General features: G+C 42.9%; 1 protein-coding gene across 1 annotated transcript in view; it reads left to right on the top strand.

Moving 5' to 3' along the window:
* Positions 1-25,986, top strand: part of COL26A1 (collagen type XXVI alpha 1 chain) — a 173,363-nt gene that overhangs the window by 88,093 nt on the left and 59,284 nt on the right. The gene's annotated exons all lie outside the window — the stretch shown is intronic.

Below are 25,986 nucleotides of genomic sequence, written 5' to 3'. Positions count from 1 at the left end.
TTCACAGCTTCAGGTTTGTGCAGTTTCTAAGCAGAGTACTTCTACCAGGACAGCTGGTTCCTGTGTACAGAGAAGGTGGCTTACTCTTCTAGGTTACTTTTTTAAAACTAAAAGACCTTCTGTGCCCTTAAATGGGACATATGTCTCCAGAGGTATGAGCCTGGCTCTGAGGAGTCTCAGTGCTCCCGGTTTGGTGCCGGCTCTGGAGCAGAATAGCTACATGGGATGGGAAAACACTTAGAAATGAAACATGTATATATACATACATACATACATACATACATATATATATATATATATATATATTTGTTAGCCTGGAGACTGCAAAATAGGTTAGTCTTTATTTGAGGTTGCTCAAGTCAACAGGATGCAAATCCTAAACTTTTACTAGTGGATAGCATCAGCCTTTCCTGATATCAAAGGGGGATGGCAGGCTATGCCCTGGGCAGCGCAGGTTTGCTCCGGGACACAGGATAGCTGCGGGGCACCTGTTAAGTGGGGCAGTATTACCATGGCTTGTTTAGTAGTATGGTCCACTGTTCTGATAAGGAGACTAAGCATCAGTGCTTGCTCTGTGCCCCATTGCTGCCTTACCATGTCATCGTTAGCAAGTCAGAGTGCCCTTTTATTTAGTGTAGATGATTATGGAATGAAAGTAATGATAGTTTTTTGGGTGATGGGAATGCAAATCTTGAAAATGCTACTCGAAATAATAAAAAAATGCTGAGTTCCCTACATGAAATGCTCAGGGCCTCACAGGACATAGGTTCGACAAGGATCCTTGCCTGCTCGGTCAAGGCAAGGATCTCTGATTTTGGAGGAGTGCTGATCTTATGAAAGGATCAAGGGACTAGATTTGTGAAAGAGCTAAAAACTCTCAGCTGTCTGAAGTGTGCTGACCCCTAGAAATTGCGGATGTTTGTTCTCAGTAAGTGTTGACGTCATCTGTGCTGGTGGCAGTGATTGCCAACTTCACGCTCATGTTTCTAACACCGACTCTCTTGAATCCTCAAATTGCAAACTGAACAAAACCACGAGCAAGCAACGTGCTTGCTCACACCCACTGCCCTTGCAGAAACGTGTGGGGTCTCTGCCTCAGCCTTTGGGGCTTGGTGCAGGAGGAGCTCACAGCCCCCACAGCAGCAGTGGGGCTTACAGCGATGAGCCGTGTCTAGAGCGATTCCTTTCCTAATTGGAGCAGGAGGAAAGGTTTCCCTGGAGACCTGTGCGGAACGGGAACTGATAAAGATCCAGAAGGTGATTTCACTCATCCCTCCGTTGAGCACGGGCAACCTAGGGAGACCAGACCAAACACAGACGTGTAGGCTGTGTCCCAGGCTTGTGTGATACAAATACCCTGCTTAGCTGGAGTTTGGGATTTTTTTCAACTCCTCTTGATTATGTGGTCAGCATGTTTAATTCCATTTTCTGCTGCATTATGAAGTGGAATAAAATTTTTGTCTCCCTTAATTTCAAGGGTATTTCCTGTGTCTCCCTTCCTCCCAAATGCCCCATTTCTCCTTTCTTTATGGTTTGAATATTTTGGACTGGGATTGAGGCAGTGTGTGAAACCACTAACGCACTGGAGTGTTTAGGAGGATCAGGGATCCGTGGTCCAGAATATGAATATTTGCTTTAAAAATGTTCCACTAAGTAGGAAAGGAGAGAGGATTAAAGCTTCACTTCTTTTTTTGTATTTTTATGAGCCTAAGTTATTTGTCAGTTGGAAACACGATAAATTAGACAAACATTATTCTTTCCCTCCTCCAGGTTGGATGTTCTGCTTTCTATTTTACAGTGCAATGAATAACTAAGCTTCATTATCACCAAGCTGTCAGCGCTGAAAAGCTATTGCAAAGCTCTTTGCCTGGTTAATTGAATCGAATGTGTTGTGTGCCTAATTCATCGTTCTGTGCATTTGTCATTTACTGTGTGAACGGCAATGAGAGATGATTTTGGCTGCAGCATTGCTGTTGTCGCGTGTTCACAGCTTTTCAAAGCTTTACCAACACTGGGTATCTGCATTCTGCAGTCTTGATGACGGTATCATGAAATAAGTCCATCAGGGACCATTTCATCATCTCAATTACATGATTGAAAGATGTGGGGAGATGCAAAGCCACGGAGGTTAAGAATGCCATGATGTATAAATAGCCTTGGATAAGTGTAAGCATCAAATTGAATGCAGATGGGTTTGTGGACTTCGCAAACTGCTTACTTAAGAATGTCTACACCATATACCCACTCCTGCATTCATCTTGGTAAAACTTCAGTGACTGTCAGCAGATCTGAATTACAGTAAAAATACCTAATTCATGCACAGTATTTTTAATGAATTGTTAGAGTGCCTTACAGGGAAGGGTGGCATTGTTACTCCTATTTTATGACCAGAAAAACAGTGGCACAGAAAGCCCAGGTCATGAAGCAGGTCAGCTGGGAGGAGAATGTGTTTTTTAGGCAACTCTGCTCCCATGCGTCAGCTGGGATTAAGGCGCTTGGTTTCCCTGGGAACATTGTGGCATTGAGATTTCCTCATGCAACTGCCCCCTACAAGGGCTGGTAGTGGAAAGCAATCCTTAGATGGAGACAGTGTTATTTGCTCAGGGACTTTCATGATTTGGGAATTAGCTGCAGGATCCAGGTGTCAGGGAAGGGGTGGGAGCCCTCCTTCTCAGGACACTGAGAAGAGACTGCAGAACTGGTTTTGCTGTCTGTACGGGCCATGATGGAGTTAGCTGAGGAGCTACGTGTCTGGGAACGAAGACCAAGGGGTCTATGCCTGGGGCTCAGCCTGGCATGCACAATATTCCCAGCATAGTGACAGGATAATGTTCTCATCAGCAGCACCTGGGAAACAGAGGCTGGGGAGGAGATAACTTTTCATTGTAGGTTTGTCTGGATCTCTGACTTGTGCCATGTTTCATTTCTCTTTGTTAAATCTGAGATTTAATCTTTATTTTTGCAGTGACATAGTCTTCCCAGTGCTTCTGGCAAAATTGTTAGCCTTGATGTTGGTCCTAGGCAGATGTTCTCCTGAGATGAAATACTGCCTATTGCAGACTTCCCCAGTGGTGCCATTTAGTGAAGGAATTTTTGAGAAGGGTCTTTGGGTTGCCACTTTCAAGTGATAAGTGTAACCCTGAATTTATAAAGCCTCTAAGTCATGGTCAATCATGCATTCTGTGAGCATGCAACCACCTTTCCCCAGACTGGAGGAACAACACAGAGGAAGATAGAATCTGCCTTTGAAATCTCAGTAGATGGAGATGGCTGTGGCCATCTCCAACTTAAATTTGGGATGACAGTCAAATTTGTAGAGGTTTGGAGTAAGCTGTACTGAGAAATGTAACTTCAAGACTGAAGTGTACCAAGATGTTTTCCTTCTGTTATCTTCTGTTTTCAAAGATCTTGGGGCAGTGCAGTAAGAGGAAGCTCTCTTTGTGTTCACCATCCAAATAACAGCAAAATTGTTTTAATTTTGCTTATAAAGAAAAAGATAGGCAGCAGGATTTGAATACATCAGTATATGAATTTTGGAGTTGGAGTACTGAGGATTTAGGGTAATAGATTTGATGCCTCTCTCAAAAATGTAGTGTTATTTTTAAGTGTGGTCTGAGCAAAAGGAATGGATTGCACAGATAGGAAATATTTTGTGAAAGGAGAAGGATAAAAAATGACAAATAAGGAAACGATAGCAAAACACTGTAGTAGCATTTGGTGAGTGGTTGTTCAATAATTCAGGGAAGGTTATATCCGTTCTATCTCCGTATTAAAAAATCATGGGTCAAGTTCCAAGTTTTAGCATTCCCCTGTGGTTAGTAGCAAAGTTCATTCCAACAACCCCCCCCCCCTTTTTTTTAATATACCTTTGGTCTCCTAAAATCGAACTCGTGGCTAGTTTAAAATTTTATGGCTGTCTGAGGTACTGATTTTCATTTTCAGTGTATTTCCATACTTTGTAATTTTTATGACTATACTAGAATTACTAATGTTTGTGCATACTTGGTCAGTTATTTAAATATCCTGGTGACTCTTAGCCCAAAATGCATACACGTGCTCCCTGGGGATGTGCCTGCTACTCGCACACAATTGACTCATGTGGTGTATATATATTGCAAAGCAGATCTGAAGTAGACAAGCTGAGAACAGAGGCCCTATGCTGAGTGACTAAGATAAATTACAAAAGTTATGTTATTTCTTAGCCTACATACAGGAAACTCTGAAGTCAATGAACCTTAGGAAAGAGCAACAAATGCAAGATGCTCTCTGTGATTTTCTTTGTGCATTGTTTTCAGGATTTTGTGTTTTTATTCTGTTTTGGGATTTTTTCTTTTCTCTCTCTCTCTCTCTCTCTTTTTTCTTTTTTTTTTCTTTATGTCCTCATTCCACTTTATGGGCCCAGCTGCAGCCAAGCTACCTTGGTGTAAGGAAGCGAGTGCAGAAAAAAGCTTGGGACAGCTCAAGTTCTAGCTCTCTTGGGAGGCCAAGAAGTTTTCTAAGCCCCAGAAAGCAGCTCCCTGGAATGAGAGGAACAGCGAAGCATTCGACGCTGTTGTGGACGGTGCTGTAGCAGGAGACCTAATGGTTGACAGCTGCGGGAATGGAGAGGCTCCCGAGATGAGCGCTGGGCTTGAGGTCTGCTGTAGTAAAGATTCTGCCCTGCCCTGATGGAAGGGGCTGCAGTTAAGATCAAAGAGTTGCTGCTTGCTTTCTGCCTCCTGTGAGCAGGTGAGGGCTTGCTCCCAGAGGGGCACACTTAGAGAAAAGCCCTTTTAAGTGGCTTTTTAAAATCTTTCACAGTCCACATTTAGAAAAGGTTAAAAAAAAAAAAAACAAACAAACTTGAATGTCTTGTGTTTTTAGTTTCGTTTAAAATAAATACAGACTGCTAGCACACTAGGGTAGTTTGCGAACTTGAGGTCTCTCATATGGCTTAGATAGATATTAACTACTCTATATTACACTAATTGTGTACTGTACTATGTTGTGTGTGTTGTACTACATGTGCTACATGTGTACTAGTATGTATGTAGACCCTGGTGTGTATTTCTGTCAAACAGATCACAGCAGTGTATGTGGCACAGGGATCCTTGCTCCTTTCCTTAATTATCACATTAAACCTCCCCAAATCTGAAATAACCCTGCCTAGCAATGCTACTTAAAAAGAGGATGAATTTCCATGCTCATATTAATTAAGAATGTTCTTACTTCCTTTATGAATTTCTGAATCCAGACCTTTCCAAACAACTATTTTTACTAATTTCACAATGAAAAAACCAACCTGATCGCTCACTGATCAAAGACCTTTTCAAGCTGCTGGGAACATAATTCATTCTTTCCATTTTGTTTGATGTCAGCAATCATTTCTGTGCGGATGCTGTGGGCAAGCCCAGGAAAATTTCAGGGAACAACGGAGCTTTTCAAAACAGCCTTAGGAGTTTTAACTCCTAGGCGCTAATTAAAAATGTACCTTATCAACTAAGCCCATCCGCAGTGCTTGTTTCCCAGGCTGCCTCATTTATTCAGTCATTGGAAACAGTGCTGGATTAGTCCCTGTCTGGTGAACCTGCTCTCCAGCGCTGTGATTTATCAAGGGCGCTATGTACTGCTTGCTTCATTGCGAGTGCTGCTTCTCTGGAAACCAGTTACCAAGACTGAGAAAGCATTAAGAAAAAAAGAAAAAAAAAATAGAAATTGGCATCTCTGCTTGGAGGCGAGGAATCCCTGACTAATCCGCTGAGCCGCTCAGTCCCCAGAAGTCGGCTCCGAACCTGGAGTCCTGTCTAAAAAGAATTCTTTCCCAGTGAAATACTGAGGGAGGAGTAAATTTACAACTTGCTCAGAAACAAGTAGACTTTACAAGTTATATCTGACATCTTCTGTGACCGCCTGTGCTGGGCCCGTGCTCTCTGATTTTTTGGTGTTGTTTTGGATGCATCTCCAAACAATCAGTTAAAAGAAACAACACAAAATGAAAGCCCAGCCAGAGTCAAGTGACTGAAGTTACTGAGCCTTTAAAGACTAACCGCGTATGGGCAGACTCTCCCTAGCAGTCGTAGCCTTTCCTGGTGGGACTGGAGCGTTTCTTGCTGCTCTGGTGAAATTTTCTGGAATTCCCACAAGGTCTCCCTGAAAGACCGGCAATCTCTTACCCGGAGCAAGCGGTAACATCCTCTCCCTTGGCCATTTGTCATCTTTGTTACATGCAATTCTTTCTCTCTCACTAGTTTAGGAAAAGGCCTCGTTAGTCTGCCTTGAGGTCACCCCCAAAGCATTAAAACTGCTGATGTCCTTGAAGGCCTCGTTGTTGGATGTGACCGCGGTTTGCACGTGGCTCAGCTGATCATCGGCTCTGTGGTTCTGCTGTTACTAGCAGTAACTTCTGCAGCAGGAACAGTAATTGGGTAAGGCGTATTCTTGGGGTGACCTTCATCTGGATTTGCCCAGACAATTGTCCGATTTGTTACGAGACCCTCTTTGGCCAGCTCGCATACGTGTGCTTGCCTGCCGGTGCGCGCCTCGCGGGGAAGCGCTGTTACCGTGGCGTGGGCGCGTAGCTGTCGTAGCGGCGTTCACCTCCAGTGCTTGCTCTGTATGTGGACCTGGGCATCCTGTGTCTCTTCGCCCGCTGGCGAGGCAGCGTTGCTGGTGTAACGCGGCAGCCGTCCTGTCATTTGTGTTCTGTAATGCCTCCTGAGATCCTGTGCAGTGAGGGTGTGTGTAAATCAGCAGATCACCAGGGACTGAAATAGCGCTGTGTTGGATGCCACTATCTCTAATGAGACAGGAGGCCTCAAAGGGACGAAGGGCCCGGGAGGCAGAGGCTGTGTGCCTTTCCTGAGCCGACACAACCAGCTGTGCGTGGTCACCGGCCGGTTGCATAATGTCCCTCTGCTCCAGCTTCCACCTCTACGACGGAGTGAGATGATGGCTGAAGCCGCTTTGCAGCAGGATCACGAGGGCTCTGGGTGTGTCTCTAGGCTGTAGTTGGGTGTTCAGCTGGAGGGTGGCAAAGTGTGCAAAATAACTGTGATTGCAGCTTCAGTCAGCCACGTCCTTGGCCCCTTTCACTGGGGACTCTGTGACCCACTGTTGCTGCCTCCATGTCCTTTACTTGGACAATGCGAGAAGCAGCAAGGCAGCGCAGTAATGCTGTGTTGCTGCCTGGCAGGGTCCTGGCTGCCCAGAAGCTGCAGTCAGAAGTTTATCAATGGTGTCTTCCTTTTATACACAGCGTGTGTCTGGATCCACATTAAAAAGCATTTTTACCTGTTAGATGAACCTAGATGCATTCGTCCCTCCTGATTCTGCAGCTCGTGCTGCACCTCTGCTCTATCTGGAGCTGCTGCAGCATATATGTGTCTGTCTATGTATATGTTTATATATATGCAAGCCCTCCTTTATTCAGTTGAATTGCAGGCCTCTTTCTGCTATCCCATAGCGCTGTTCAGGCCTGGATAGGCCTTCTGCAGCAGCTAGCAGCTTTCTCCCAGGTGTGTCACATGCACACACAGGTCACGTAGGTGCTGGGCTCCCATCCCTCGCCAGCGCCCTGCTAAGCAGCTGCCTCCCCCTGCTCGGGAGAGCCCTGTCGCTCAGTGCAGCCCCTGCCTTTAGCAGTTCCTTCAGTAACTTGTGTCCGCAGCGTTTTTCTAATTTCCTCCCCAGGCAGGTTCATCCGTCAGTGATACAGCATGTTTCCTTTGCTGGACACTAAATCCTGGGCGTCTTCCCCTCAGTTTGAATCCCTGTAGCATGTACATATAAATTTCTAGATTTGGTCGCTCTGTGCAGAGTCTAAGAGGCTGTTTCAGGCATCATCTGCTGTCTAGAAAGCACCGTCTGTGCTGATCAAAGATGTAGCGCAATGTTGAGACTTGGCTGCAGTCCCAATCCCTTACGCTCTTCAAACCCATCCTCCTGGAACAGCTGCTCGTGGAGCTTCCACCAGGTGCCTACGGCATGGCCTTGACGCGGCGCCACTTGGTGCTGGGCCCCCAGCGTTACGGGCTAGAGAAAGCAGCAAAAGCTTACTGCTGCTAGAGCCGACACTTTCCAGGTACTCTTTCCTTGATCCCACTGTCTGTCTCCTTTATCCCAAAGAGCAGGATAATCGTGATAGAATTAAAATAGGATTTTCTCACTGCAAAATCCTTAACAGCTGTCTTTGCAAAAACTGTATGTTTTAGCAACCCTCCTGCGAGGGTCCAAAAGGTCAGTGGTGAAGCGCGATGCTTGCTTTCTGACAAGGTGGGGACTCACCATGTCTCCTTCTCCAAACCTGTTAAGTTGGCACCTTCCATGCACTGATTTCACTGGAAAGGATACTACGGGAGTTGAACGACCATGCATCAAAATTTCTATTCCTGATAAGCTGGTGGTAAGGATAATTCATAAGGAATTTCTGTTCTTTATCCTGGAAGCTAAAGATAGCAGAAGGAGAGTGAGGACACAGGGATAGTGTGCGTCACACTGGATCAGACCAAATATCTGTCCCTCTCTGGGTGTCCTCTCTGACGGGGCCGGGAGCTGATGCCTAGGGAAGAGGGTGAGCGGGCAGTAATACTTCCAACTGCTCTGCCAGCCCGCATCCGGCCAGCTATGTCTTAGGCGCTTCCTTAGCTGCCAGGTGATGTCTTTGGGTTTTGTAGCGTGGATTTCTCTGTGGCTTGGCCCAATCCTTTTTGAATCCATGAAAAACTTGATCAAGTGCAACTTCCTTGGCAGTCTTACACAGCTTCGCTGCGCGCTGTAGGAAAGAGCAGTCTTCTGCCACAGACTGTGTGTGATCTTGGTCAGGTCACTTTGTTTCCCTGCATATAAAAGAAGGATAATGCGTTCCTGTTTCATGGGGGAGGATAATATTTATAGGGTGTTCATATACTATGGCTGTGAGATTTACAGAAACATACATAATAAATTGAGCAATCTAAAGCTTTGTACTTAATCTCATTCCTGTCTGGCTTCCAGCAGACCAAACCTTAAACCATGCTGTCTCTCTTTTAATTCTCTGTAATCTAGTTTATCATATAGAAGAAAAAAACATAGGCAGCAGACTTGTATGTCCTGTTTATCATACCCAGCATTTGTGCAGGCCTGTTCCTTAGAGTATGTTTTCCAGCATTTGTTCAGCCTGGCTCTGCGATAGCGGATGCTGTTGTACCTGTCTCGGGATGTCCTTGATAAAAGCTGCAATGTAATACTAAATGTCAGCTTTGTGAGCAGAGGGCTCAACGGCTGCTAACTAACCCAAGAGACCGTCCTTCGACTGCGACCATCTGCAGGTGACGTGAGCTTCCAGCTGCGAGTCCAAATGCCCTGTGACTCTTTGATGAAAGGCAGCAGCCACCTGAGAACTGCTGAGTTCAGCAAGAATATGCAGTCCTCGTCGTCGGGTTCAAACTGAAGACTCCGCGTTAACAGGGTTGTAAGAAAATAGTCTGCTCATTCACTGTTTTAGAGAGCCAGTGTGCTTGGACTGTAAAGCTTGTCTCTAGAAAGAAGAAAAGAAAGAGGAGGAAAGAAAAGGTGCGCTCTCGGTGCGGGGGCTCTCCTGGTTGACTGAACGTTCTGCGGAACTGGTGACGTTAGAGAAATGGTTTCAAAACGATTCAGGGCCTTTCCTTATTTCAGTGGGTTTTCAGTTAGTTCCCAAAAATGCTTTGAGTATTTGTGCTATGAAATGTAAAGCTGTTGGCCTGTCCCCTCCTTTCTTGTAAAGCAGAAACTCTGAAGGAGTTTATTCATGCTTTTCATTTTATTTTAAAAATAAGGCATTCCTGTGCCTCTTCATATGCAGCTTTACGGTACTCTGTGGCAGAAATTAGATTGTTTAATTGATTTATCAGTGACTGTAAATCCTTTGCGTTCCTCTTGAACTATTTAGAGAGGTCTGGGAGTTCAGCTCTTGAACCGAGCTGTGGTGTGTGCTTCAGCCTACCTATAAAGTCAGTGGGATTAAAACTGGTTTAAAACCACTGGATTTACTCTCCTGTTACGTTTCAGATGCTTGGAGGAAGGCATCAGCTCCTTAATAGAAGCAGGCAGCTGATAGGAGCAGTTTCCAAATGCTAGCACATGCAAGCACTGCAGACTGTGAAATCTTTAATGGGGAACATGGATTTTGGTGGAATAATCCCAGTAAGGGCTGGGAGCAGCATTGATTGGCAGTGACAGGCTGCAGGTGATGGTAACACTTCATTTTAGCTTGCCATTTAACTCGGTCTACTTTGTTAGCAGGAGGTGGTGGTTTCACCCTGGCTTTTGTTCCTGTTTGGGCATGAAGATTTGGGAATGTGGTTGTAGATACGGTATTGAATTGTTTATCTTTGCGCAATACTCTCAGAGGGCATAATCTTGTTGGTTGAAGCCCTGTTTCAATTTTGGTCATTTTAACAACTACTAATTCTTTTGGAGTTACGGGTGGTAGGTGAGTAGTCTTTGCTTCTTCCCAGATTCACCCCTGGGAAAACACTGGAAAAAGCAAATAACCGACCGCTGCTGCCTCCTCTCAAGCAACATCAGACTCATCCCTCTCTGGGAAAAGCAGCAGTGGAAAGGAGTATGTATGCACTGATGTGCCAGTGAGCATCAGTTTTGGATCCAGCCCCAAAGATGGGTCTGGTTGCTTTGTGTTCATCCCCCATTCCCAGTTATATCTTGTGAATTTTCAAGTAAAGTCCAGTGTGTTATCATCATCTGCACAACCCCCCCCCCCCCATAACCCTTAGTTATTAATTCCCTCTTCCCACTGCCTTGGCTCTCTATAAATCTTAGGCCTGGAATCTTTCTTCCTTTCTCCCCCCTGCTCCCACCTCTTTCCCTCTTTTTCTCTTTTAAATTAAACACATTCCAGAGAGAGGCCAGGAGCTGACAGGAAGCTCTGCGCCGACGGGGCTTCCTTTGGGATGTGCCGGCTGACTAGACACCCGTCCGTTCTTCTTCAGCCTGCGGGAAGGATTAAGGGAAAACTCTAGCCTGCGGTGTCCAGCACTCCTCCTCCCACCTGCAAACCGCTTTTGTGTTCCTAGCCTGCTAGCAGAAAGGCAGCAAGGAGCAAAGGGCCAACGGCAGGACTGCAGGAGACACCCCAGGGCAGCTTTAGTCTAAGGGACTGATGTATCAGTAGGCTTCAGGGCAGGCTAAACGAGCCTGCCGGGGGTCTTGGGTTGCGATAGACAGCTTGCCTTTGCTGGAGTTGCTGTAGCTGCAGTGGAATCTATCTAAACAGATGCTAAATTGAGTAAATTGTTTGCCGCTTCATGCGAAAACGATGGGGAATGATTTTACATGGGATGAAATATCCAAAGCTGCATATAGCTGAGGCTCTGTCTGTGCTGAGGGGAGCAGAACCCTGATTTCTGTTGCCTGGATGCTCGAGTGGTTCCTACCTGTTTTACGCTAGTGAAGTATCGATGTCTCATGTTTAACTTCTCATCCACTACAACGTGAAGACTGTTTCTGCAATACCACTGCTTATCTAGCTATTCTTGATCCTGCAAACGTGCAATTGGTTATTCTTGTGTACGTTGTGATATTTACTCATTTTGAATTTTATTATTTTTTATTTAGGCCATCTTTCCAATTTATCCCAAATTTTGTTGTTGTCCTTCAGTCTCATGTTTCTGCAGTGTGCAAATAATGAGCGTCCTTATGCACAACCTTAAACTTGCCATGGTTTAAAAATCTGCATTTTTGCCTCATGTTGCGCTTTGGATCTTACTGATCCATCCTTTCTTATTGGATTTGTTTGTTAATGCAAATATTAATGTTGTGTCATTACCGTATTATGAATTAATCTAATTTTACAGATTTCTCTCTCTCTCTCTCTCTTTTTTTTTAAGAATTTCTATCTCATCTTCATGTTATCTAAAACATGTAGGAGAACATTATGGAGCCCCTTTTAATACTTCCTTTCACTTTGAAAGTAAAACTTAGGTACTTGCTGAATAATTTTTCTAATTGCTTTGTATACATCCCCCATACTAGATCCATGCAGACTCTGCCTCCTTAGCTGGGCTTATGAGAATGTCACAAAAAAGTAGAGTTAGAACCATACCACAACTGAAATATGTTCAAACTACATTTTTTCTTTGTCTTTAAGAGGCCTGGTACCATAGCACTGAAGGAGATTAGATTAGTTTGACGTGATTTGTTCTTGACAGATTTATACTGGCTGTTAAGTGTTTTGATTTTTTTTTTTTTAACCTTCTAGGTGCTTATAAATAGTCTGATTATTTACTGCTGTATTTTTTCTGGGTACTGATATAAAAACGACTGGCTTCCTTGATTTCTTTTTGGAGATAAGCATTGTACTTCCCCTTCCCCAGACTCCTGGTCTCATGTCGTGATCGCTAATAGTCCATAAAGTTGGCTCTTAAAGTGTCCTCAAATTAAGATACTCAGGTTCGGATAATCAGAAATTTACCTATTCTCTAATCAGGGTGGGACATTTTTAGTGGGACATTGTAAAACCTCTCTGAAAATGAGGAAAGCTTTTCATTTTCTTTAACTTTAAACGTTAGCTTCATCATCTTCAGAATCTCAGCCTCTCAGCAGGGTGAGTCTATACGAATGTTTTCTTCCTGTGGAGGAAAATAAAAAAGAACCTAGGAAACTGGGAAAAGGGTCTGCGGGATGCTGACTGAAGTCAGCCCAAGTATGGCAAGGGAAAGCCCCTGGGTTACATGTACTAGAGGCCCAGCTAAGAGGTAACCTAGTGAATGAGTGGATATCCTACCTATAATTCTGCACTTCGTGTTTGGGTTTACTGGATTCTTTTACTGTATCATTTTTACACAATAAGTGGTGTTAACTTTCTCAAAGAGGTCCAAATACTTTTAGCAGATGAGTTGCTCTTTCATGCCAATGAGAGCTATGCTTAAGTCTCTGCTGAATGCAATTTCCCTTTGAAAGAGAGCCCAGTCCTGCATGACAACAGCTGAAGGTACAGAGTAATTTGATCAAAATTCTCAACCATCTTGAGGGACTAAGGCTTGTTCCACCAAGAAGGCCCCCTTTTCACCTTTCCCTTACTTCTCCCTATAAAAAAAAACAAGAAAAAAAAAAAAAAAAAACCCACCACCACCACCAACAAAAAAAAACCCAAAAAGCTAAGACCCCCTTAATTTATATTTAGAATCTGGATTTTCTCTTTGAATCTCTTCCTGGCTCAGCCAAATTTGAAACCCAGGCTGACAGCTGTAAGGTTGTACCATCATTTTCCATGTAAATGTTCCTCAGATAATTACCTGAGGGACCACGGACCAAACCGCAGTGTGTGGCACGCAGCCAAGGCGATGGAGATCTGGTGTTGTGTGGGAAGAAGGGTCAGTGCAAATCGCACACAAACCCCATTCCCACATGAAAAGGAAATAAAGCCTCCACATGCAGCCATGTATAGAAGCTTCTCATTAGTCCCTTAACTAAACATAACCAAACAGGAAAAATAACGCTGGCAGGAAAATGCGAGTGTGTTTATTAGCTGCTCAGTGCCCAGCAGGTCCCAAACTCTTTTGCATTTCATTTTTCATTAATACTGCATTGAAAATTCGAACTGCCTGTTCATTTTAAGATCCGTTTTTGTGTGTGTGCAGGAGGCACGAATAAAAAGCTGGTGGCGATGAACATAAAAAGCAAAAGTTAAAATATGACATCTACAGCTGTGAGCTGCTTGGGTTTAACTCCGAAAGCTGGAGTTCATGCTAAGCTCCCCTCGCAGTCAACGCAGAAAAACAGGGACCTCCAGGTTGTGTGAACTGGCTCGGACATCTGTCACAGGAGGAGTTGAATTGCCTGTTCTTTGCCTTTGGCTGTGAAGAGAGTCCACGGTGACTAGCTCTGACTTTCAAACGTGTAACTTGCTGGTGCCTAAATGAAGGCATGGTCGTAGAAGCGTGCTTGTATCCGATGGGCTGCTGGAGAACTAAAGCTCGAGGAGGACGGGGTTGTCCGAAGCGGCTCTCAGTTTTGCTCAAGCTAAGGATGGGACCGTTTGTTCCACCAAGGGAAGTCGCAGCCCCTGAACTTGGTGGCGTGTGCTATGAGTCAACTGAGAATCCACTCGCGAGAGCGGAAGGCAGAAATTCTTCCCATATAGCAATTCTAGACAGCGTAATCTCGATTGCTATATTTAGGCATTTAAACCACGGCTAACTGGGCGACCCCAGTGTAATAGAGCAAAAGGAGTGTGAGGAAGTAGCAAAGTATTTGTCCCACATAGAGACTAAATATCTATTATCAACAATCTCTTTGGCCTCCTTCCTCTGTTGTTTCTTTCTCCCTGGAGACTCGGCGAGTGGATTGATTTGCTGCCTGACTCACTGTCTTAGATTGCAATACTGAGAATTGCTGACAGTATTAATAAAATTAGTGTTAGGGAGGAAGTTTAAACATTTGCTTTTGACTTTTTTAAGGGAGAGAACTGATATTTAGTCTAAATTAAAAAGTTACTGGATTGCTATTTTTTTTCTGCCCAAGATCTTGATGGTTTTCATCTGAAAACTTAGTCTGGAATTCAGAAATCTTACTGTAATTTCTGATTTTTTTTCATTGAGAATCTTTAGTTAGTTGAGAAAGCAGTGAATATTTAACAGGGTTACTGGGAGAAACACTTTTACAAAACCATCGATTAAATACAGTACAGGTATTCGTAGCAGTCCGGTTTTATGATAGTGATTTTTTTTTCTCTCTTAGGTGACACAGAGGTCAAACTGAAATAATGGTTTTAGTATCAGAATCTAAGAACAGGCAAAGATCTAGTTTTTATTTTTCAAGAATGGTTTGCATCATTACTTTTAAATGCGATTGCCTGCTCCTTAGGTTATGTGATTAGCTTTTACTCCCTTTGAGAAATGACTGAATTCGGTAGACATTTGTTTCATGTCATAACTGCTCTTTGTCTATGCATCTTGCACTCCATTTTCGTGTGATATAGTTTACTCCCAGGTAAAAGCAGCAGGCTTAACTTGGGTTTTGCTCTGCTTGGCAGGAAGGTAGCTTTCCAAAAGTCATATTTTAAGCTATTTTCAGTAGCCTTTAAAGTTTTAGTTGAGGTGTTTGCTGCTTTGATATCCTTGCCCAACCAGTGAAGCTGACTGATGTTACTGCAAGCCTTCTATAATGTTCTCGCTCTGTGGCCCTTCCAACAAACATTGGAGCCTTTGCTACTGATCAGTGCCCATATGAAATGTCAAATCATTTGAAGGGTTTTCAAGGCATTAACAATTGCTTGGAAGTTGCATCCTTTCAAAGGAAAAGGCAAAAGACTACAATTTAAGAAAGTCCAGCCTGTGTCTGTATTGTCCTGTCCTGTATCTTTCCCTACCAGCCTCTTCCCTTGTCTACGGAGAATATAAGCTTTTGGGGTTGGAACTTGCACTGCTTTGTGCGCGTATCGTTTTGAGATCATACATGCAGGCTATGCACTATTATTAGCAGAACTAATTACTCTTCATTGTTTTTTCCTTTGGGGGAATTGCTGATTGAGCTCAGACAGAAAGCTTGTGCTGTTCTATACTTAACTGAATTTCTTTTACTATGAAGGGCAAGTGCCAGAGTCTGAAGGACTTTTCTTGATCCCCAATAGATAATGTTGGTTGTTCTATCAGACAAAAGGTTGCTATTCTCTTACTCATTTTTTTCCCTTTGTTTCTCTGACCGCCAAAAGTATACATGATTTTAATGCAGAATTTTTGGAAGAGTTCCTCCCCTCCCCCATTTCCTGAAAAGCTTGCATACAGAGTGAGACACTCATAAGCTTTTCCGAGATAAGAATTTAATTTATTTACGCTTCATTGTTCCAGGCATGGCTACAGACTGGTTTGGAAATTTGCTGTTCCAACTTTAACAGGTCACAGCATGGAAAGGAGCAGCTGGATTTTCCTCCAGAGCAGCCGTCAGCTGTTGGAAATCTCTTGATACTTCCCTGGCTTCTCCAGATTCAGCATTAACTTTTCCTTCCTGTAACGGGAATTATGCTACGTGCTATAGACTCTTTAGCTAATGAAAAGGAGTAAAGAATAGGAAAGGAATAAAGCATCAATAGCAGTTCCCATGGGGCTGATAGAGACCAAACCATTGATTTGACTGCTTTCACCTTCATAAAGACAAAGCATGAGAAAATAGACTGTCTCCAACTTCAGCATCTCATGATGTTTCTGAAATAACCTCTAGGGCTCAAGCAAGTAGACAATGAGTTTGGAGTCAGGAAATTCTAATTCCTTTGCATGCTATTACATTGCTTTTCCTTCTCACCTCTTCTGCTCTTAAAAAGAACCTTCTCCATTACATAATCGAATGTTCCAGGCAGATAGCTAAGATATGAAGGCAACAGGCCCATTTCTCATCTCACACCGACTATATGGCAGCATAATTTTGTTGGCTTCAGTGAAGTTAGTCCCAATTTACACTGTTACAATGACCCATATGTTAAATCTATACTATGACATATTTAGGATATGTAGTATAGCCAAGTAACTTTGCCATGAGAACCTTATTTCAGTGTTACTTCACTGAAGTAATGCAAAAACAGTATATTGCATTAAGTGGTACTTCATTAATGTAAGCAGTGAGAGAGGGAAAGTCAAGTGTCGCGTTCTCTCTGATCTGTCTTACTAAAAACTGAGTCAGGATGGCATAACTTCTGAGTTCTTTGCAGAAGTTGAGCTCTTCGTTGCTCTTCTTCCAGACTTGATGGAGCTTACTGAAATTTGTCCTTCTGCACCACCTAAAAAAAATTGAATGCAGATTTTCTGCTTGGTCTTTCACATTCTTTTTCTCAGAGACCTAATCTTCATGCCTTTTCTGTGAACCCTGCGTTGTAAGTTGTTGGTCTTGAACGTCTCAAAAGGCAATGGCTTTGGTCAAAGCTGTGATTCAGAAGCTGCAGAATTCTAGAGTGTGCCCAGGCAAACAGTGCTGTAGGCTCCTGTCATTTTACAATTTCTAAACTTCACAGCAGTTTGATTGATGGGCATTTTGTACGTAGTCACATTCAGTACAATTTTTCCGTATAACTGAAGCTCTTTACGGGAAGAGAAGAAAGTAGGAAGGAGAAAGAAAAGAGAAAAACCGTGTATGGTTACCTCTGCTGGTTAGTCGAACGTACAATTTATGGCCTGTGAAAAACATGGGGAAATAACTGAGAGTCAGGAGGGAAGAGTTACTAGCCATGACATCATTAACTGTTAACATAAACCTTTATGTTCCTATGCTCACAATGGGAGGCTTGTCTTTTGAGGTGATGGTAGGAAGGGCTGGATCCTGCCTTGGTGTAAACTGGCATGGGTCCATCTTTGACGCATCAGTATATTCACTGCCCTTTTGCATGGTTATGTCATGGCTAGGATAGCCTGAGCGCTCTGAGATAACTGTGACCTTTTCTCCTTAGCCTTTTAGGTTAAGATATGAGAGAGAGAGGATGTAAAGTTCGTCGCTAGCCATACAGGCAGCAAGTAGTTTGAAGAAACTAAAGATAAAATTTCGAGGGTCTTTTGAGGTGTTGTTGACTATTTTGAGGCATTTGGTCTCATTCTGATATTCTTAACTCTGAGCTGTTCATTAAAAAGGAAGAAAGAAAAAGCAGTTTCTTCTAGTGAAGATACTTAATTGTATTTCTGAGATACACAGATGCAAACCTCTGTATGGCCTGTTGAATATGAATCTCTTAGCTCTCCCCAGGGAAAATTAGGGCATCATCATTCACACATCTAGCTTCTGTTGTGATGGATGGGATTATTAGGGAAAATTCCCTTGTGCATCAGTGAATCTAAAATCATGTGGTTCCTTTCCTTATGCGTTGAGGCTCCGATTCACTAAATGAAACAGCTGGACAAGTCTAGCCAAGGCCAAGTTATCTGGGGGAGGGTACATTACATTTTACTAGCCAAGTGCTCATAGCTTGGGCAGCGTTTTGTGGTTTGGCTAAATCTGAGGTCATCTTGGATCTTCTGGGGGGTGGGGGGGTGTCACTAAAACTGTTCTGAGTAAGATGGCTTCAGGTCCCTGCCAGTGTCGTCTGTATGACCAGTGATTTCACAGTACAACTTCCCTTGTGAAATTTTTCGCAGTGTGCTCAGTGCCCTGTGTCCCAGCCAGCGCTAAACATAATAGCTTGTTAATTGAAAAACGATGAGGGAAATCAGTAGCCCCTCTTTAGAATGAAATATTTCATAGACGTCTGGCATTGAATCTACATACCCTAGGAGTGGGAAATAGGAAGGCAATTGTCTATGTCCCAAAGGAAGTGTAACACTCGGTAATATTTTTTTCAGAGAACACGCCAGGGAAGAGTGCCTTCACTTTTGAAAAGTATGGACTGCACTAGTACTGTGGTAGAAAATACTTCTACCTACCCCTTGAGAATGAGCAAGACTTGAAGGCAAATCATCTAATGTAAATGGAGCAACCTGTCCTGTCTAGGTGTAAACCGGAGGTGACTGGACAGATAATCTTTCAGTCCTTGAATGACTGAGACATCGACCGAGTTTCAGAGATAAATGTAACTTACCCTCCAGTAAGCAGAATGAGAAATCCATATGCATTCCCATCCTATGATTTTGAATTAATCTTCTACTGGCTTGTTATTTCTGAGGAGCTATAGATTGAATCCAGGCATACTAGCTAGCTAGGTCTAATTTCCGAGTTGGGGGTATTTTTTTGTTTGTTCTTTTATTATTTTTTTTTCCTTTCAAATTCCTTCAATACCAAAGGACACAAATGGATTCTAAGCCACTAATTTAAAATACTACTACTAATAATAACAACCTAGAATGTGTGCTAGTTGCCAAAAGCTGGGAATCAGCATTGATGAAAGATGAAACTGCCCCAAGTTTCTTGGCAAATGTGACGAAGGCAAATATTTCAAAGGTCATTTCAATTTTGAAATTTGCTTCCTTGGAGATTGTGCTGTAGTAATGTTTGCCTTCTAGATGTTATCAGAGAAGCCCTGGAATTTCATAGTAACTGAAATTAAAGAATTTTAGGATGTAGAGTCTGGATTCTAAAGATATGCTCGTTCTGTCCTCTGTCCTGCTGTTCTCATTAGCCTTGCTGGTCTTAGGGGTATTTGCTGATCAGTTCAATGCTAGTGTTTCTCAGATTATGTGTTACACTGCAAGCTCAAAATGATTTGGTTATCACCATTTGCCGAAAATGCACTTGACAGTCCTGTCCTATCTGTGTCATCTGTTGATCCTTGAATAAGCTTTTATGTTTTTGAATTTAAAAACAAACACAAACCCTACTTTGCTTGTGCACCAGTTGACTTTGTGAGTTAAACAGTGATCTGTTATTTAATAGCAATACTTCAGTAGCACCTAGAGACCAATCAGGCCAGGGCCCTGCACTGCTAAGCTCTGTACAAACACTCAGTTACAGCAGGACCTGCCAGATGGCAGCCTAAAAGTTCAGTTTTGTAGCATGTGAATAATGGAGACCTTGAAGAACTGCTGCACTGATAGATTTGGCAGAATGTGTCTTTTGCAAGGAACAAGTACTAACAGCAGAAAACTTTTCTCTCCTGCCTCTCTATAGCAGGGCTATCCAGCTCATGTTTCCTGAGATCAGCTGAGTGCCTTCCTTGAGGTCTCCTTATTTTTACCATGCTTCTCAGGGTAAGCCTCCTTAGCAGGAGGCAGTGTGCTTGCTCCTGGCAGTCAGGACCTCCTTTGCCAAAGACCTGGACCCTTTGGAGTGCTGTTCCAAAAGACTAGAAGAGTGGTCTGCAATGTGGAACGAGGGATTTGTGATGTGATGAGAGCTGGTGTTTCTGTTCCAGGTTTGAACTGGAGTTTGCAGTTTGATTGCCGTGCTCTGTTTGGAACTGTGGTGGACTTGCTTGTTTGAACTTGGTACTGGGTTTTGGAGAGCTTCCTTAACCAGAGGTCATGTGTTGCTGATCACTTCCCCAGATTCTGTGCAGTGTATTCACCTTCACTGGGAAACTAGCTTGCAAAGCTTGAAGTCTGCTATAGCTCAAGGATAGCAATGCAGCAAAATAAATCTCTTTAAGTGTTCTGTGCATCTTTTGATGCTGTCCTATTTTTAATGTAGCATTACATAGTTGTAGAGCATAATACTGCTTTTGGTTATTAGGAGAGATGAGTTTAGTAATTGCACTTCCATCTGCTATTTTTATGCTTTAGAAGTCATTCTTTGCACAAGTGAATTTTTTTCACTGGAAGAAAAGAGGGCTTGTGTGAGAGTTTTACCCTTGAGAACAGCCATCTGTAAGAGGTAGTGAAAGGAGACCGGCTGCAAGCTGACTTGTTCTCCTAGAAGTCATCAAGCGGCTACACTGCTCTCCAAATCAGAAATGGAGTGCCTATTTCTCTTATCAGATGAAAATACTCAAATTTATGGTCAGCTTTCTCCCTCCAGCAATCAGAGGTCATGTGAACTACTTTTTTTCATGGACCCAAGCTGCAGATTGAAAAACCCATTGCAGTAGATTATGAGCAGGTTCCAGTTTTGACTTTTCAAAGTTTTTTTTTATGCCTGAAGGCAAATTCTATTAGTAAAACTTTGCTGCTGCCTAAAGACAACACAGCAATAGGTTTTAGGCCCTGACTGAGTGCTTGCAGCTGCATTTTCTGAATTGTCCTTTAGAGCAACTGCAGCTATGTAAGTGGAGGAAGATCGAGGAAAGAAGATATACATATAGCCTTACTAAGGTGGATTTTTAAATCAAAATAACTTTTTGAAATAGTGAACAGCTTAAGAACTAATTTCCAGTAGTTTCCAAGTGCTATGTCACTTTTCAGCAACAGAGTGGACATGTTTTTGGTGGAATTATGGCCGTTCCAGGCATGGTGGTGCTTGGGCAGCATCTCAGTTTGGTGCCTTTTCCATGAGACTTTTTCACCTTGACTGGACAAACAACTAAAATGATCCGAGACTCTCAGGACTCTTCTGCCACTGATTTTCATGGTATAGAATGAAAACAGTTCTAGAGGGCTAGGTGGATGCTGATGGGACAGTCCTGTGTGTGTTGGGGGGTGGGAACTTGTGAGGATTTGGAAATGTTTCCTGTTGCCCTGCAGGGTTTTTTCAAGTTGGGCAAGGGGGATTGCGCCTTACCAGGAACATGACAAACTCATTCAATATGTTTTCTTTCTAGAAGTTAATTGAAAACAATGATTTAGCACGTAAAATGTGCGAGCCTAGCTTGGTGATGGTTAGTGCCTTATATTCGCCTTGTGTTATTGTCACAGATGGTTTAGACTCTCTTTCCTTAAGCACGTATAGCAGGTATCTGAAGTCTACTGGCCAACTGGTACTTTGAGTTCACTGTCCTGGGAGTTACTCTGGGTTCAGAAAGCACAGCTGAAACTCTTGTTTCCTTAGCAGCTGGGAGCAAATGAAACTGTAGAAGAAGCTAGGGCTTTGAATCAGTAAAGTCAAGTATGTTCCAGCTTAAACATAGTCCCCTCTCCCCACTTCTTGATGACTCCAAAGTTGGCCACAGTGAAAACCAAAGAGACTTAGACTGAAACAGAACAAGAGAGAGTGGAGCAAGTATGGATGGAAGGATATAGGTAATCATCTGAAGGTCAGGGCTAAACCACTGGCAATTCAGTGTTGCTATGTTATTCTCCAATGTAAGAGGATGTCTTTAAGGACAATACTGGACAGGGTCCTTCACTAAGGTGCAGGTGTGTAGCATGAAAGAAGTCATTCAGAAAGCTTCTCAGAAGCAGTTTTACTGTATTCTCAGAAAAGAGTAAAAATAGCTGTGAAGGCAGTGGTTTTCCTTTCAGAACAGACATAAGGGTCTGTGCACATGTGTATGCATGTGTGTCGATGAATGCATAAGAGAAGAGGTGCCAGAGTACATCATCCAGAGATGATCTGAGCTAGCTAGGGTTTCCATTTGGCAGAGTCTGGCATGAAGAGGCTCTAAGGTAACCACTGTGTCCTGTTTCAAGCGGCAGAGTTGCTCCAGATGTGCTCAACCATCATGGTAAAAATGCCTTTCTTTCTGGCGTTAAGGTAACTACCCCTTCTCTTTTATTTTCTTTCTCTCTCTCTCTCTCTCTTTTTTTTTATTTAAGTGTCACATTTTACCCACTTGCAGTTTTCTGCTTGTATATTTTGGCTTTTGACCAGGACCTTGGGCTATGTGTGCTCATATGGTTTTGATAAAATATTGAACTTAGACAATACATCTTCTTGGACATTTCTTCCTGTTAGATTCAAGTGTGATACAAAGCAACCAGCACTTGATCAGTAGCAGACACTGTTTTTATCGAGCATTGTTGGATATTCATTAGCCATGGAAGTATAGTAGAGAAAACTTACACAGCAGAGCCCGGTACAGGTAGACACTTCCTCTTAGCCCTTTTTTAGCCACTTTAGCAAAGCTGTAGACTGTAAAGTGTGGTATCCTTTCAAGGTCTACGTACAACTACAGCATTTAAGCTATTTGGCTGGCATCTGTATTGCTTCTTTTACAGTCTCATTTGTCTGCTAAAAGAGAGAAAATGCTACTGAGACACTGAACAGTGGCAGATAAATAGGAGTAGCAACCTCATTAAAGACCATCTACTGGTCCCAACATTTATAGATAACATTTAATGAACCACAAGAATTTGTAATGCAATGATATATTGGGTAAAAATCTGAGTTGCAAGAGCATTTCTCATGGTCTGCCCAAAAAGCGTGTGCGCCCTCTGTTACTATAGTGAGTCTGTCAGGCTCCCTGATACAGTTAACATATCCAGTATTTTCAAGGAAAGGATGTACCACGTCCACATTCAACAGACAGGGATTTAAAACGTAAAGACAGGTATTCGTCTGCCTGAAGCTCATCTGTCTGTCTGCCTGTCTCCTTATGTATCTAGCCATCATTTAAACCAGTCTTCCAGCCCTCCTCTAGGAGGAGGGGAAGGTGGAGGAAGAGAAGAGAAAAAAAGGCATCTCCAGAGGGTTGAGCGATCCTGTCTGAACTGAGCGCTGGGCTTAGACTAGAGCCTATTTCCAGTCTTACCACATGGCACAGCACCTTTTAGACATGCCAGTGTGAGCTGGGATGCTGGTGGGTTAGCACAGCCCTGTGTTGGAAAGCTGGTTTAGATTGGAGAACCTGTCTGATTATTTGGCACTGCATCAAGTCCAGTCTGCTGGAGTGGGCAGAAGGCTGAACTGCTGGTGGGAGTAGCTGGGCTGGCACTGGTTTCAAAATCCCTGCTGCGTACTCTGGGATGTGTGCAGGTGTGATCAGAGAGGTTCAGCATAACCAAGGTTATGCAGGTACCAACCAGCGCTCTTCCGAGTCTCGGGGAAACAGCCTGCCCTTCGTGTTGCGCTGGATTTTGCGTACTCTCGTACGGGAGGCGTATGGTGTCCAACTGACAGCGGTCTTCCAGCAGAAATAGTTTTTACGTGGGAGCACGTGAATGCACTGGTGGATGAAATACCATTGCTTGGGGGAGGGTACGGTGACTGATGTCTAGGTCCAGTGTGCTGTAAAGACCTGAAGTCACATTGGAAACAACGGTACACGGAATATGTGTTTGTAATCCGCCCACTGAAATATTACAAGTGACTGGACAGCAAGTGTTTCAGAAGTTTGTTTATTTTTTTATTTATTATAAACCTGTTTAGCTTTAATCCTTACAAGGCTGTTTGATCTCATCTTTTTAGGTCTCATGGTTAAATATAATAATTAAAGGCATTGTTTACATCTTACACAGAGAAGCACAAAATAAAAAAGCATGTGCAGAAACTAAGCAGAAGCTTTTCAATTAAATTACTTCTTGGACTAGTGGCAAGCCTATGTTGCAAAGGCAGATAAAAGATCCTCTGAATTACAGACCTCCGTTGTCAGAGGTTTTAGCCTGACTTCTCTTTCTCGGGCTCTGATGGACGTGTTTACCCAGTGAGAGAGGCTGAGAGACACTGCGTGGAGCCTGTTGTTCTTCACTTTTTATCTCTCTGTGTCTCATCTCCCTTCCTTCATCCGGCAGACTCAGATGGAAGTTGCGTGGACCCCTCTGCAAGCTTCCTGATAGATCTAATTAAAATACATCATGCTTGTAGCGTACGGGAGAGTTGAGCCATTGAACCTCTTCAGCTGGGGAGTTTCAATCCTAGAGGTTTTTTCCTGTCCTGGTTCTGGGATTATGGGGATTCAAAACTGGGATTGTGCACTTAAACTTTTATGGGAAAGTCTGGTAGGACTTAACATGCTGTTAGTTTTTCAGTAGATTTTTGCATAACATAGAGTTGAATCTTGCAATGTTAAAGGCTGTGCTCTAGTAAATAAATGTGGGTAGAATCCCATCTAATTTGTATGAGTGGCATCCTCCTAAAATCCTCTAGGCTATTTGAACAGATGACAAGCCCAAAAAAGAATTTTTTTCTAATTTTTCCAGCTGGGCAAATTCAGTCTGAGATATTAAAAAGACCAAGTCCTGCTATGCATTTTCTGTCTTTCATATCTTCATCAATTTGCTTGTTATCAAAGATACGGTTCTTAGAGTGTTTTAACTAACAATTGTGGTTTTTTTCCATGATATCTTAATCCTCAAGGCAAGAGCTGCTCTCAGAGTAACAGCTGACTGCAGTTTTCTCAGTGACACTGAAACACCCGCATTTGATCTGCTTCCAGGTTCTGAGGTGACACTGTTTTTGATGATACAAGCAGGACAAGGGCAGTCCTGCTTATACTGTCTGTATTGGTTGGAACACAGGTTATAATGAGATTTTATTTTTGCTGGTACCATATGTACCACAACAGAGGTGCCATTTTTTTGAAGTGTCACTCATCTAAGTCATCTCTGATTTAAAACATGAAGCTGCTTTTATAGAAACCATACAAAACTGTTGTCAAGACTTGTATGAAATACTTCTGCATCCTAATAATAACTTCTAGCAGAAAAATCTTGGCATCCTGCAGTTTAGGAAAGGGTTTTAAAATTCACCTTCATTTTTTGGGCAACAGGCAAAACATGTGGCTCTGTTTAGGAGCTATTTTCGTTAAAGCTTGACAATACAGGATGATAAAATACAGCTGCATTGTTTAAACTTTCAATTTAATTTCTGGTTTGTGTCCAAGTTGTTTCATCAATATGGCGCCATTCATTTCCAAACAAAGCTTTTGGAAGAGCCTCCTGTACCCCACCAATGATGAAGAGGGTGTTAAAATACAGAGCCTAATTATGTTTCTAGCCTATTTGGAGTTCCAAAATTGGATTTTTTTTAATTGTCAAATTTGCAATCAGGGTAACTTTCCATGACAATTAGTCGGAATTATTAGAGTCTTGTTGCCAGGGAGTCATAACTAATGGTGCTGTTTTGCTTTTCAAGTCTCTGTAAGTGTCAAAGGCAGCATGTATCTTGAAGAATGGCCATTTGACTGCAACATTGTCTACACTTAACTGCATCCAAATGTCTACTACTGTTACAGCCATTTTTATCCGCTCTCCAGGGTTGATTTGTTGCCACAACCTCTACTGCAAGCTCTGCAGATACAATTAACTCCCGAGTTTTGTCCTGTTGCAAAATGGGACCTGTGAAATCTTGACATGAGAAAGTTTGTCCTTGAGTAGAAGACTGTTAAAGCTGGTGGTAGTTGTTGGGTAGCATATAGACATCTTTAAAGTGAGCCAAATGTAAAAATGTGTACAACTTGTCTGGATAACCACTCTCTCTTCTCAGTCTGGCTGATGTTTGGGTCACAGTTAAAGCCCATGCCCATGGGTGTAGTGCTAAGTACGTGCTTACCTTGAGAAGTTTGCCCAGTCAGGATTCCCTTCCTGATATGGCTTTAAGAGACTAAAAAAAATAGAAAAAGGAAAAAAAGAAAACTGTAACAACAGCAAATAAAAGAAAAATCACATATTAAATCTAGCATATATATCTTCACTATGCTGTCTTCTGCCCTGTAGACCAGAGTCTTGTAGACACACGGTACTTTAGCCTGAATACTCATGCACAAGTGCATGTGTTCCCACACTAGAGACCCTTAAAAAAGCTTTCCTTGCT

Source organism: Rhea pennata, chromosome 20 (genome assembly GCF_028389875.1).
Source record: "Rhea pennata isolate bPtePen1 chromosome 20, bPtePen1.pri, whole genome shotgun sequence".
Taxonomy (NCBI): Eukaryota; Metazoa; Chordata; class Aves; order Rheiformes; family Rheidae; genus Rhea; species Rhea pennata.
The sequence above is the reverse complement of the archived record's forward strand: the minus strand, read 5'-3'. Positions and strand labels throughout refer to the sequence as shown.